The sequence below is a fragment of the Manis pentadactyla genome, chromosome 4, assembly GCF_030020395.1.
Source record: "Manis pentadactyla isolate mManPen7 chromosome 4, mManPen7.hap1, whole genome shotgun sequence".
In the NCBI taxonomy this organism is placed as follows: Eukaryota; Metazoa; Chordata; class Mammalia; order Pholidota; family Manidae; genus Manis; species Manis pentadactyla.
In genome coordinates this window covers 155,738,608-155,751,604 of record NC_080022.1, presented here as the reverse complement: position 1 = coordinate 155,751,604, position 12,997 = coordinate 155,738,608, and the positions used below count along the sequence as shown (strand labels likewise).

The window sequence follows — 12,997 nt, the reverse complement described above, 5'->3', positions numbered from 1 at the left end:
GTCATATACCTGGATGGCTATAGAAACAGAAATCAAACCTACATTTGACCACAAAATTTGTACACTTTCACTACACATCTGTCTATTATAAATATTCATTCATGAAAAATATATTTTAATAAAGAGCTATGTAAAACATGTATATGACAAAGATATTCAGATGGTACTGCCAAAGTGGGAAGTAGTACAGTGTACTTTCTCTGAGCAATAGCTCCTTCTTCTGAAAAAAGGAAACTAAAGCAATATCTTTACTTCTGGGGATTTTTATAAAGAATAAAGAAGGTAATGCATGTAAAATGCTTAACTTAGCATATTAAGTAATTTTCATCATATATACAATTTAATGTGTAGCAAAGAACCTGTATGGACTATGTATAACTCAAGATTGAAGTAGAGATGTCAAATATCCTATTTATTTCCTCTGAATTCTAATTCTATAACTGCCCCAGAATTCATGTTAGGTTTCCTTCAAAAGGAAGCGCATCATGCAAAATTGCATTATGTCAAATTTTTTTTTGTATCATTAATCTACAATTACATGAGGAACATTATGTTTACTAGACACCCCCCCCTCACCAAGTCCCCCCCACATACCCCATTACAGTCACTGTCCATCAGCGTAGTAAGATGCTGTAGAACCACTACTTGTCTTCTCTGTATTGTACAGCCCTCCCCATGCCCCCCAACACACACTATACATGCTAGTCATAATGCCCCCTTTCTTTTGCCCTCCCCCACCTTATCCCTCCTTTCCCACCCATCCTCCCCAGTCCTTTTCCCTTTGGTAACTGTTAGTCCATTCTTTGGTTCTGTGAGTCTGCTGCTGTTTTGCTCCTTCAGTTTTTTTCTTTGTTCTTATATTCCACAGATGAGTGAAATCATTTGATACTTGTCTTTCTCTGCCTGGCTTATTTCACTGAGCATAATACCCTCTAGCTCCATCCATGTTGTTGCAAATGGTAGGATTTGTATTCTTCTTATGGCTGAATAATATTCCATTGTGTATATGTACCACATCTTCTTTATCCATTCATCTACTGATGGACACTTAAGTTGCTTCCAATTCTTGGCTATTGTAAATAGTGCTGCGATGAACATAAGGGTGCATATGTCTTTTTCAAACTGGGCTGCTGCATTCTTAGGGTAAATTCCTAGGAGTGGAATTCCTGGGTCAAATGGTATTTCTATTTTGAGCTTTTTGAGGAACCTCCATACTGCTTTCCACAATGGTTGAACTAACTTACATTCCTACCAGCAGTGTAGGAGGGTTCCCCTTTCTCCACAACTTCACCAACATTTGTTGTTGTTTGTCTTTTGGATGGTGGCGATCCTTACTGGTGTGAGGTGATATCTCATTGTGGTTTTAATTTGCATTTCTCTGATGACTAGCAATGTGGACCATTTTTTCATGTGCCTGTTGGCGTATTATGTTAATTTTCATGATTATAACCTCAAAATAATTTTGTCTCAGACAAGGACATCTGCCAATTTGCAGTTAACTTTTTGTGAATGTTAATGGCACTATACTCATTTCAGGTTTTTCAGTAATTTCTTTTTTTATTCTTAAAACCACATTGTTAAAAAACCATAGTAAAGCAAAATAAAACAATATTGTCTATTCTTGATACCACAGCATTAAAACAAACTAAAGTAAAAATTCTACCATCAATAGGAGCTGACAGAGGTATTAATCCAGAGCCTTTCAGTTTATTAGTATTATTATCATATCAACCAAATTGAAGGCAAAACATAGTTACCATTTTGAAGACAAAGAACCATAGACATAAAATGGCCAGATAATGGCCCTGTAGTTCCCAAACACTAATGGACAAGAAAAGAAAAGCAAATAAATTTTATTTTCAGGTATACTTTCGTATCTGAACTCTTAAAGTTTACTGAAAAGTCAAATACTATTATTCAGATTTGAGGTAGGGAAGTATTTCTGAACAGACTATACAAAACAAACCAGAATAATTTAAACATGTGAAAACAGATCCAGAGGATGGGATCTGAACAGATCCTATAAGTTTCAAAGTGGTTAATAACTCTTAGATCTTTATAGTAATAAATATTGTAGTGTAGAAAGGTCCATCAGTAATTCCTACTCGTACGTTATGCCGTGATAGAAGATCAAGGTGTCAAGTTCATTTATAATCAGGGCATTCTGGGCATCTTTTATGCTTTAATTCATATTTTGAAAAACTAATTAAAAATATTGTAAGAGAAAAATAATCAGTTTGCCTCCCTCTTCCCTGCTCCCAAATACAGAAAAAAATGAGTTTCAAACACTAGCATTCCTTTAGTTTGCATTTTCCCACAATTAGATGGAAAAGAAATGTGACCTTGGGCAATCATCATTCTTTAAGGAAAGCCTTTCTCAGCTTGAAAAAATATTACCTGATTGATAGTGGCTTTCCTAGCTGAAAATAAATGTTTATTGCTTAAAGGGAAAGTGTCTCCATGAGCTGCAAGGATACCTAGCGAGCCATAAGTACAACAGTCTTCAGGGACCAAAACCTCATCAAAGAGGTTTTGCCAATAGTCCCTGAAAACAAGAGGTGTCATTCAATAGCGAAGGTGCTGTATTTTATGACTTCAATGATGAACTCAGTATATGATATAAAAATAAATGAAGAGAGCTTCTAGGTCAGCTATGCACCATATACCTGTTGGTGGTATGAACAAAATCCAGGTAGGTTACTGTGGCCGGGATGCTGTTCAATATCCTGGAAAAGGTGATTTCACAGATTCCTACCTTTTTTTTTCTCTACCACCTACCAGCTATGTGACAATAGACAAGTTATTTAACATCCCTTAATCTCAGTATCTTCATTTTAATAAAAAAAAAACAAGCAAACAATAGTAACTTGCAATGGTAACCTATTGAATTCTGAAAAATATGGTAGGTCTTCAAAAGAATATCATTTATGTTTTGCATGAATAATGCACACATGTTCTAAAAGATTACAGTGAAAACAAAGTCTCCTAGCTTCTGTTCCCTCAGCATTTAGTTCCCCTCCTAGGAGGCAACTACTGTGTTAAGTCGAATGCAAAAATTTGGCTCCAATATTCCTTGCAGAAATGTTGAATTCATTAACATTTATTGAGTGCCTATTATGTGTCAGAACCATTCAGGGTGCTATGGGGCACAAAGATGAGCTACCAGTCTAGAACAGGAAATAGTTCCCAACTAACTTTAATATGAGGTGATAAACACAACAGTAAAAGTTTAAGAACAGAGAAGGTAATTAATTTAATCAATGGAGTGCTTTGAAATAGAGTAAAATTAAGAACAGGTTTCAAGGCAAATGTAAACTTTCAGGCACCATACCAAACTTTTTCTAAGGTCTCTTTAGCTTAGGCCCAGGATTTAGGACCCTTACCATGGCTATAAAAACTCTGATTTAAGATGTATTCACTCATAGCTAAAAATTTTTGATACAGGAAAGTCAGCTCAACAGGAGAATGTCAAGGGATCACTCTGTGGATGCTGTTAAGTGTCCACATTAGGTAGAGCGAAACACAGGGGTGAAAGAGTCTTTTCTCTTCCCAATAATGCAAAGATTATTCATTTGAAAATTATATAAATTAATTTTTAAAAGGGATTACTAACTGGGGAGTTCAATTACAGTTTTAAGTGCAACTTTTGGTATTCTCTACAATGTCAACACAACTATAATCTTAACATTTACGTAATATCTGTGGTCTTTCTAATATTATCTTGGAACACCTAAGTGAGACAGGTTTAAGACTCAAGATATATGTCTCATAGGGATGCCTAGAACATAAATACAAGTCATTGAACTGCAATGGCATTACCAAAATGGTGACGATTCTTCAACAAAACTTTTAGGCTTAAAGGGACTTAGCTCAACTCCCTATATGTCAATATCTTGGGTCCACGTAATAAGACAGGCTGGCTTAAAAGACAGCCCCAAATATCCACACAATGGTATGTCTAAAAGTTAGCCTCATATGACCAGAAGACAAAAGCAAGTCCATTCCTTTTAGTGGCTGTTTGCCAGGCTTAACAGATTCCAGAGAGTAGGAATTTGTTACAGTTAATGCTTTTCAAAGATAACATTAAAACACAAACTTTCATGCTAACCTAAGCCTTTAGTTGTATTATCTGGTTATGTAAAAAGCTATCAAAGATGAGAAATATACTACTTAGACATAATGCCACTTTAAAAAAAATGACATAAAAGATCATTTGAAACACTGCAAAATGTTTACTGATTACACAGCTTACTTAAGGCCCAAGCCTTTAGTAACAGTGATCATAAACATAAGGGCAACCCTAATAAAGGACTCTTGATTATAAAGGACTTCATAATAAAGGACTCTAGGTCAAGATTATGTTTTCCAGGTTTGAGTGAGGTAATACAGATGTAGCATTATTAAGTTTTAATCACTTTATGGTATATCTAAATCCTTGTTTCATCAGAAATCAACACGGCAACAAATATTGACTATCTGTGTCTGTGGCAGGCCCAAATACCAGGCATGAGAAACATAAAGGAAGCCCTTGTTCTCTAATAACCCTCTATTGCAAGGCATTACTTTCCCCTCCTTTTTAAGACATCCTACCTATAGGATAATCTAACAATAATGCCATCCAGAGGTATCTTAAGCCAAGTCGTGAAAGAGCAGTCAGGATCCACATCTACTGTTAAATCATTTTATGCTCCCATTTTCATGGGGCAGATTAATCTCAATCAAATATACTTAAAGGCATTGGTCCAAATAGTGATTTAAGAATTACTACCAGTATCTCCTTCTACTCATTCCTTCTACTCATTCATGGATGCCATAACGTTTGTTTACCCAGTTTCTTTTTTTCAGCATAGACTTAGTTGCAGGAAAAGATCAAACTCAAATGTGTTATTATTTAAAGCTGCACTTCAAACCCTGGTATTGGGATTGATGAAAAAAAATCCTATTTTGGTATTTGAAAAAATCACAATTACAAGCTGCATAACATTAAAGTCACAACTTTTGGCAGGTACTGGGATGCATCAGAGGTGAGATTTAAACTTCAGCACCCAAAATCCGAAAGATACAATGTTCTAATCCTATAAGAATACTATGTTCTGTAATTATGATGATAGCCTCTTAAATACTGTGAAGTATAGAAAAACAGACAAAGCCTCTATTTTTCTTCTCTCCATTAACAAATGAGCCCCATAGTTCTGAATATAAGCATTTTCTGTAACAACAAGCTACCTTTATAACATCCAGATAATTATAGGTTCAGGTCAAGAACTCCAGACCGTATTGATTACATCTCTATGCAATAAGGACCCTCCAGCACTGTCTGTATCCACTATAACAGGGACAGCTTTTAAGTATCTGTGACACTAAGAATTTTCAGTCCTATCAGTGCCAGAAATGGAAAGCCAATGACCAGTCAGGCCTGTCATTTGTTGCCTGAAGCAAAGAGGATAAGCTGGGAATTCATCTGCCAGCTGCATTCACACATTTTCACCACCTGAATAGCTGATTCTCTTCAACTCCCACATGACTCATTTCAGCACACAGTGTTTTGAAATGAATATTTGATCAGGCAGGGTAAAAAGAGTTTGGACTTATCTGAGACGTCACCATAATGCACTTTAAGTAATTCTAAGTATCAGGAGCTAGGTGGCTTACATCCCCTCTTTGCATATTTCTGTAATGGACCTGTTATTTTAATTAAATACGATTAAATGAGATAAGCCATTTGAAAACACCTAGCACAGTGTTGGACACATAGCTGTTTATCAATAAACACTGGTTTCCCATCTTTTACTTCTATCGAATGGCAAATATCCTGAAGATTGCTTATAGAGAGATCATTGGAAGACAGGGATCTCATACTTCCAGAGAAACTTAAAAATCACCCTAATTTTATCAAAACTCTAAACCCTCGTGTAATTATGAACCTAAGAAATAAAGAAACACAGCAGGCTTATTAATACTGCTTCAAGATTTTTGGATTTCAAATTTGACTCTAATATAGCTAGATATGGTTCTCTTTGTATTTATCCTACTTGGGATACACTGAGTTTCTTGAAACTTTAAGTTAATGTCTTTAATTAATTTTGGAAAAGTCTCAAAGATAATCTTCACTCATCTTTTGTCCTATTCTCTCCTTCTTGTCCTCCATGTGTAACAATTACACATATGTTAGACAGTTTATTACTCCACACACTTCTCACACAAAGTTCTTCTATATTTCATTATTTTCCTCTCTTCCTGCTTTAGTTTTGATAATTTTTTGTCTGTTTTTGAGTCTTTGATCCTTTCTTCTTTCACATCCACTCAGCTGTTAAGCCCATTCAACTATTTATTTAAGACATTTTTTTCAGTTTTAGAACGTCAGTTTGGTTCTTTCATATATTTTGTCCACCTTTTTCTTATCCCAATAAAGGAATGACACAATATAAGAATGAATGAGTTCCAAAATAGGAATGACACAAGACAGGAATGTAGATATTCATTAAAAGAAGAAAAATCCTACATCTAACATTATATATATATAATGACTAAGAAAGAGATGATATTTTATTGTACACTGTATGGTCCCAATACATGTTGGGGTCAAAGACTAACATCTAACATTATAAAATGTATTTAATAGTGAAATATTAAAAGCTTCCCTGTAAGATTAAGAAGAAGACAAAAATGTTCACTATCATCACTTCTATTCAACATTGTACTGGAGGTCTAAGAAAGACTAATTAAGGGGAAAAAGAAATGAAAGGTATAAAAATTAGAAACAAAACCATCTTTATTTGCAGATGACATGATTGCACAGTAGAAAATCCAAAGGAATCTACTAGAATTAATACATGAATTTAGAAAGGTTTCTAGATACAAGTTCAATATACAAAAGAAATTATTGTATTTTATATACTATGAAAAAAACCTGAAAGTGAAGTAAATGCTATTTATAATAGCATTGAAACAGCAAATAACTGGAATAGATATTATGAAAAATGTATAAGACTTTGACATTAAAACTTAACAAATATTAGGAGAAATTAAAGAAGGACTAATAAATGGATGGCTATAAAAAAAAGTTCATATATTGGAAGGTTCAGTATTTTTAAGGTATCAATTCTCTCAAATTTGATCTACAGATTCAATGAAAGCCCAATCAAATCTAATCTAAATTTCTGAGGAGATGAATGTATATTTAGTGTATATGTATATGTGTGTGAGGGCATATATATATATATCAGTGGTTTTCAAATATTTTTTGAACCAGGACCCATATGTGCTCTTAAAAATTGATGCCTCCAAAGGCCTTGGTTTATGTATACTATCAACATTGAGAACATTTATGCATAAACTGAGTAAAAAAAAATAAACCCTTATGTATTAACATAAATGACATTTTATTAAAAATTCCCAAAGTGAAAAAAAAAAAGTGAGAAGAGTAACATTTTACATTTGGGGAGAAACCTTTATAATAGACAACAGATAGCTTCTCATAAAGACTTAAGCATTCAATCTGTTGTGATATGCTGTTTTGGCCTCATTCAAAAATGTAATTGGGAAAGTATGGAGCATATTCAGATTCTCAGCTTTTTCAGATTCTGGGGATATTCTTCTTTGATATGACACTTAACAAGTTAGTTGCAATGATATCTGAAACCATGTCTGTTAACTTTGTACTCTTTTATATTAAAATTCTTTGTCCTATTTGCACTTGGAATTTCTGAGTTCATTACCCATATACAGTTTTTTAATACCTAAAATCGGTCATTTGGAAAATCTTCCAAATGTTGATTTATTCACCACTTATCTCATCAGAAATGTTTCTGAACCTGTTAAGCAGACAGTGGTGAATATGTGTAGATACGTGGATACGTGGTTTCCAAATTTCCAATTTCACTGGTAGTAAACATTGTCAGTTTTCTTTGAAGTGACAGGATTACTTTGTTTATTTTTTAGAACATTTCTGCCAAAGACCCATGTCTGAATAAACAGATTGTCCACTGTTCTTTCAAGTAAAATGGTATTCCATGACGAGTTGCTAGTTCAGTTTGTAACAATCACACAAAGCATTTCCTCAAGACAACTATTTCATATGAATTCCACTGTGACATATAGAAAATTAAAAAGAAGCACACAAGCATCAAAATTTAATAAAAATTATAACAATTTTGACTGTATCATAGGCATTCTTAAGTGACTACAGCCTTTATTTTTTTAAACTGTTACTGAATAGCATTGGCTACAAGCATAGTTTGCTTTTACTATGTTAAGATGCCATCAGTTTTAACCACCATTGCTTCTGCACCACCTGTACTGAATGTCAGTCACTACCTGTACTGAAGGCAAATAATGACTTCATAATATTATAAAAATAGTTTTTACTCACAGACCCTTTGAAATCTTGGGGACTTCCAGAGGTCAGTGAACCACTGGTGTGTATGTACGTTTGCGTGTGCATGGAACTGCAAAGAACCTAGAATAGCCAAGATATTCATGAAAAACAAAAGCAGAGACATTAAACTGCTAGATTTCAAAACTTACTAGATAGCTACAGTAAATAAGAATAGTATGAGAGTAAGGTAAAGACATATATAGGGAGCAGAATAGAGAATCCAGGAAAAATATGTTTTTTTTTTTTAAAGGCACCAATGAAATTCACTGGGAGAAAGGCCTATCTTCTTGATAAATAGCAACTGGGTATCTGTATGGAAGAAATTGAACCTTGATTCTTGCCTTGTATCGTAATAAAGAATATTTTGAAAATGATCATAGACCTAAATGTAAAGGCCAAAACTATACAATCACTAGAGAAAAGCATCACTTTAAGACTAGGAGAAAGGGAAAAAATTTTTTGTGCAGAACATAAAACATAAAAGGAAAACAAAAAAAAAAGGGACTTTCACTTCTCAGAAAACACCAATGAGTAAGGGAATAAGCAATAAACTGAAAGGAAATAATGTGCAAAATATCTGACAAAAGACCTGTATCCAGAATATTTACAGAACATCTAAAATTCAATGAAGAAAATAGACTCAAAAGCTGGTGAAAGACTTCACAAGTACGTTATAAAAGAAAATACCCAAATGGGCTGTATGTATATTCAAGATGGTCAATATCAATATTCATCCGAGAAAAACAAGTTAAAACCACAGTTTACAATCACTATAATGGCTCATATATTGCTGTTAAGAAAGAAAAATGGTATAGTCATTTTGGAATACATTCCTGGCAGTGCCTAGTAAAGTTAAGCACATGCCTACCTTGTGAGCCAGCAATTCCAGTCGTAGGTGTATACCCAAAGGGTATGAATGCATATGTAAAAAAAAATGCATATATTAAAAAAAAAGACTTGTACAGGAAAGCTTATAGCAGCTTTATTCATAATCCAAAAGCTGAAAACAACAAGATAATGTTATATTCATACTATACTACAGTGTAAAAGAATGAGCCAGTGACACATATAGGATCTGGATGAATCTCAAAAACATTAAACTGAATAAAATAAATGAGACACCAAAGAGTATGTACAGAATGATTCCATTTACAGGAAGTTCAATAAAGACAAAGCTAATTTAGGATGATAAAAGCCATAGTGGTAATCTCTAGGTCAAAGGTAGTACTGAATGGAATGGGCATAAGGGAACTTTTTGGAATATGGAAATAGTTTCATTTTGATCTGAGTGGTGATTACACAGGTATAAAATTTTATCAAGCTGTATGACTAAGATATGTGCATTTTTGCTCTATGTAATCGATACCTTCATTTTAAAAAATTCTTCAAAGGTGATCTGAAATCCACATTTATCAATTTCTCAAGCTGAAAGGGACTTTGGAAATAACCTATTTTAAGTCCCTCATTTTATGGAAGAAAGCCTTGAGTTTTGAAGCAATTTGCCAAAGAGGTAGTTACAAGCAAAGATGAGACTAGAACCAAAGATTCCTAAGTTGCTAGTCACTATTCCTCCATTATACCAAGCTTCCAAAACAAGGCTTTTCCCAGGAACAATTATTTTCACTTGATTATTTGCTTTAGCTTTTCTCTGACAGTTTCAACAATTTCCAGGGGCATATCACGACTCTGGTTCTGACTAGTTGCCCGGGTGAGGTCCCAGGCTGCTTTTTAATTGCTCACTGGGCTTATATATTCAATGGAGAGAAGCTCTTTTGTTTGTTTCTAAGTTTATAGATGGCACCTATAAGCATAAGCCTCTCAGGCTCTTGGACACAATTTAAAATAGTGTGGCACTAACAGTTTGACACTAATGTCACTAAGACAAATGGAATTCCCGGTTCAGACTTAAACAAATTCTAATACTGCCCCCAATATTGTCCCTTTGCCACCACAGTCTTGGGCAACAGACTACATAAATAGTCCAGACTTGTATTAAAGATGTAGTAATAAAGGTACAAAATAGAAACGTTAGGTCTTTTGGCCAAAAAGTCCCATGTAAATATGTGGTAGCCTGGCGTATCAACAGTAGGGAGAATTCCATCAATTCCTTCTCTAAATGCTTAGGAAAGGCTTAAAGTCATGTCAAGGACTTGGTGCTTGCAAAAGAGAAAGCAAAGACAAGGTTTTAGTTGACACAAAGATTATTCAAAGAAGAAACGTGTCATCAGAAAAAACTCTCCCAACAGCTTCTTCTACCTCTGTCTATAGTTTGTTCATCTTCAAGTGAGGCAATCATTTTCTCCTTAATTGTGCTGAGCTCAATTTTTTTACATTGCTAACTTGAATTTCGTTTTCTGGAATCCTATAAATATTAGAAAGAAGAATGAGAGGAATATTTTATTTAAGTCAGAAGAAGGATGGGGCTGAACACTTTCCTGATGGCCAAATCAGGTTTTTTCCCTATATTCTTAATCTCTCTTACTTTATTTTTGTTTCTATACAGATAGTAGGTGTTCATTAGATTAGAGCTGAAATAATGAGCTTCCTCATTTCTAATAAAAAAAGCCTAATCTTACTACACTGATGGACAGTAACTACAATGGGATGTAGGGGGGGGACTCGATAATAAGGGTGAATGTAGTAACCACATTGTTTTTCATGTGAAACCTTCATAAGAGTGTTTATCAATAATACCTTAATACAAACAAATAAATAAATAAATAATTTTAAAAGCCTGTCTTATTATCTGAATTTGAATATTGACTGTTTCAAGTATAAATAGTGTCAAAGTAAAATTACTGACCTCCTTTTTTCCCCTCTGAGGGACTGTTCACAGGTCAGGACTAAGCCTTCTTTCCATTTCACCCTCATCTGTAATCCTCTTACTGATCCCACAAAGGCTTTGAATACCCAAGGCACAAGCACGCTTGGAGTTTTCGTCACCTTATAATCACAAAGAATATCTGGAACTCTACTAAATGAAAATCACATCATTTATTCAAAGAAATATTTCAATACTTCTAAAGAACTTTATACCCTTTTTATCTGGGAATTACTTTGGAAATAATTTGAACACATTCCTGCCTAAAAGATGAGACAAACTTTTGCACTGGGAACCTTAAATTCTTTTTACAGATGCAGAGAAGAATGGATAGGTAGGAAACGTGACTTGTTGAAGCTTTCAGCAAAATTTCAAGACCATGATTCAAGACTGTCATGGCTTCTGTCGCTCACCTCTAGTTTTAAAATTATGGAGCTAAGTGGTCTCACTGTGGTAGACTGACTGGTATTTCTTATAAATCTCTTCGTTTCTTATGACCAGCATCGCTTGTGTCTGTGATGCCTTTAAGATACAATGACTAAGTCTGTCTGCCCCAGATTGGAATGGCAACTGTAGATACAGTGAATTACAGTCCTTAGGAATATTCTTCCCCTGACGCATCAGAAAAATCTCTGTAAGATAAAAGCTTGCCTCTGTAAGAATGTCCCTCCAGCAGAGATTTAACTGCTCAAATCATCTCCTTGTCGCCTATCCAATTTTGCTTTTTTAGTTAGTATTATTTGTTTTTTTAAAGGTCTGATGCATAGAATGCCAAATACATAAAGCAGGCACAAATGACCATTATAAAATAAATCAAATCCAACCAGTCTGGGTTTTTAAGTGCATCATTTTCTTCAGTAAACAAATTCTTTTGATATTGGGAAAAGTTGAGTATTGAAAAATTATCTCCTGAATTAATTTCTTAGAAGTTATTTAATTATTTTGTACAACAAAAATAATATTTCTCCTGAGTCAATAACAGTAACAAATGCCAGGTCTGCCACTTTGTCACCATTTACTGAAATGCTCACTATGTAACATTAATACCATATACACCAAGGCCTGCTCTAAAGGATAAGAACTCATTTTACTTATCTGTCACGATTTTCCTTCTCCTACTCTCATCTTCCTCAGGAATGTACATAAGTACTGCTCCCACCATTTCCAATAACATTTTACCCATAAAGTGTTTACTTTAGTATTAACAAAGATGTCTCCTCTTCATTCAATGCAGGCAGAAATTTGTCTTTAAATTTCAGTTGCTTTGAGTTATTTCTTGGTAAACATCTATTTTCACAGTAAACCTAAGACAAGCTTAGGATGAATCAGATCTTTCAGGGGTCTCTGCATGGATAACTGAGAAGCAACTACAATTGTTATGAAATTATCCAGCAGGTACGGCCTACAGGTCTGAGAACGAGAGTATAAGTCACAAACGTGGGAGGCCAAATCTGAGCAGGACACTTACAGCTACCTTCCTATTTTCTCTTCAGAGGTCCTACACCTTTATCAAAAAAAGGATATGTGTTATAACATGGATTATGTTTATAACTAAATAACGGGAAGAAATTCTTAGATACCTAACCAAAAGGAATGGAGAGAGAGAGAAAAATAATCCATTCAGTGCTTTGTCCAGAAATACTATCTATGATTCAGAGACACTGATGTTAATTCTTTGGACTTGGGGGAAAAGAAGCAGTTCCTTAAAATCCCATTTATTCTGGGTAGCCTGTGTGTAAGGATAAAATCCTATAAACTCCAATTTCAGAATGGTCTTCTACTTACTCCAGAAGGGAACA

General features: G+C 34.4%; 1 protein-coding gene across 1 annotated transcript in view; it reads right to left on the bottom strand.

Moving 5' to 3' along the window:
* Positions 1-12,997, bottom strand: part of BCAS3 (BCAS3 microtubule associated cell migration factor) — a 623,923-nt gene that overhangs the window by 232,129 nt on the left and 378,797 nt on the right. The window lies entirely within an intron of this gene.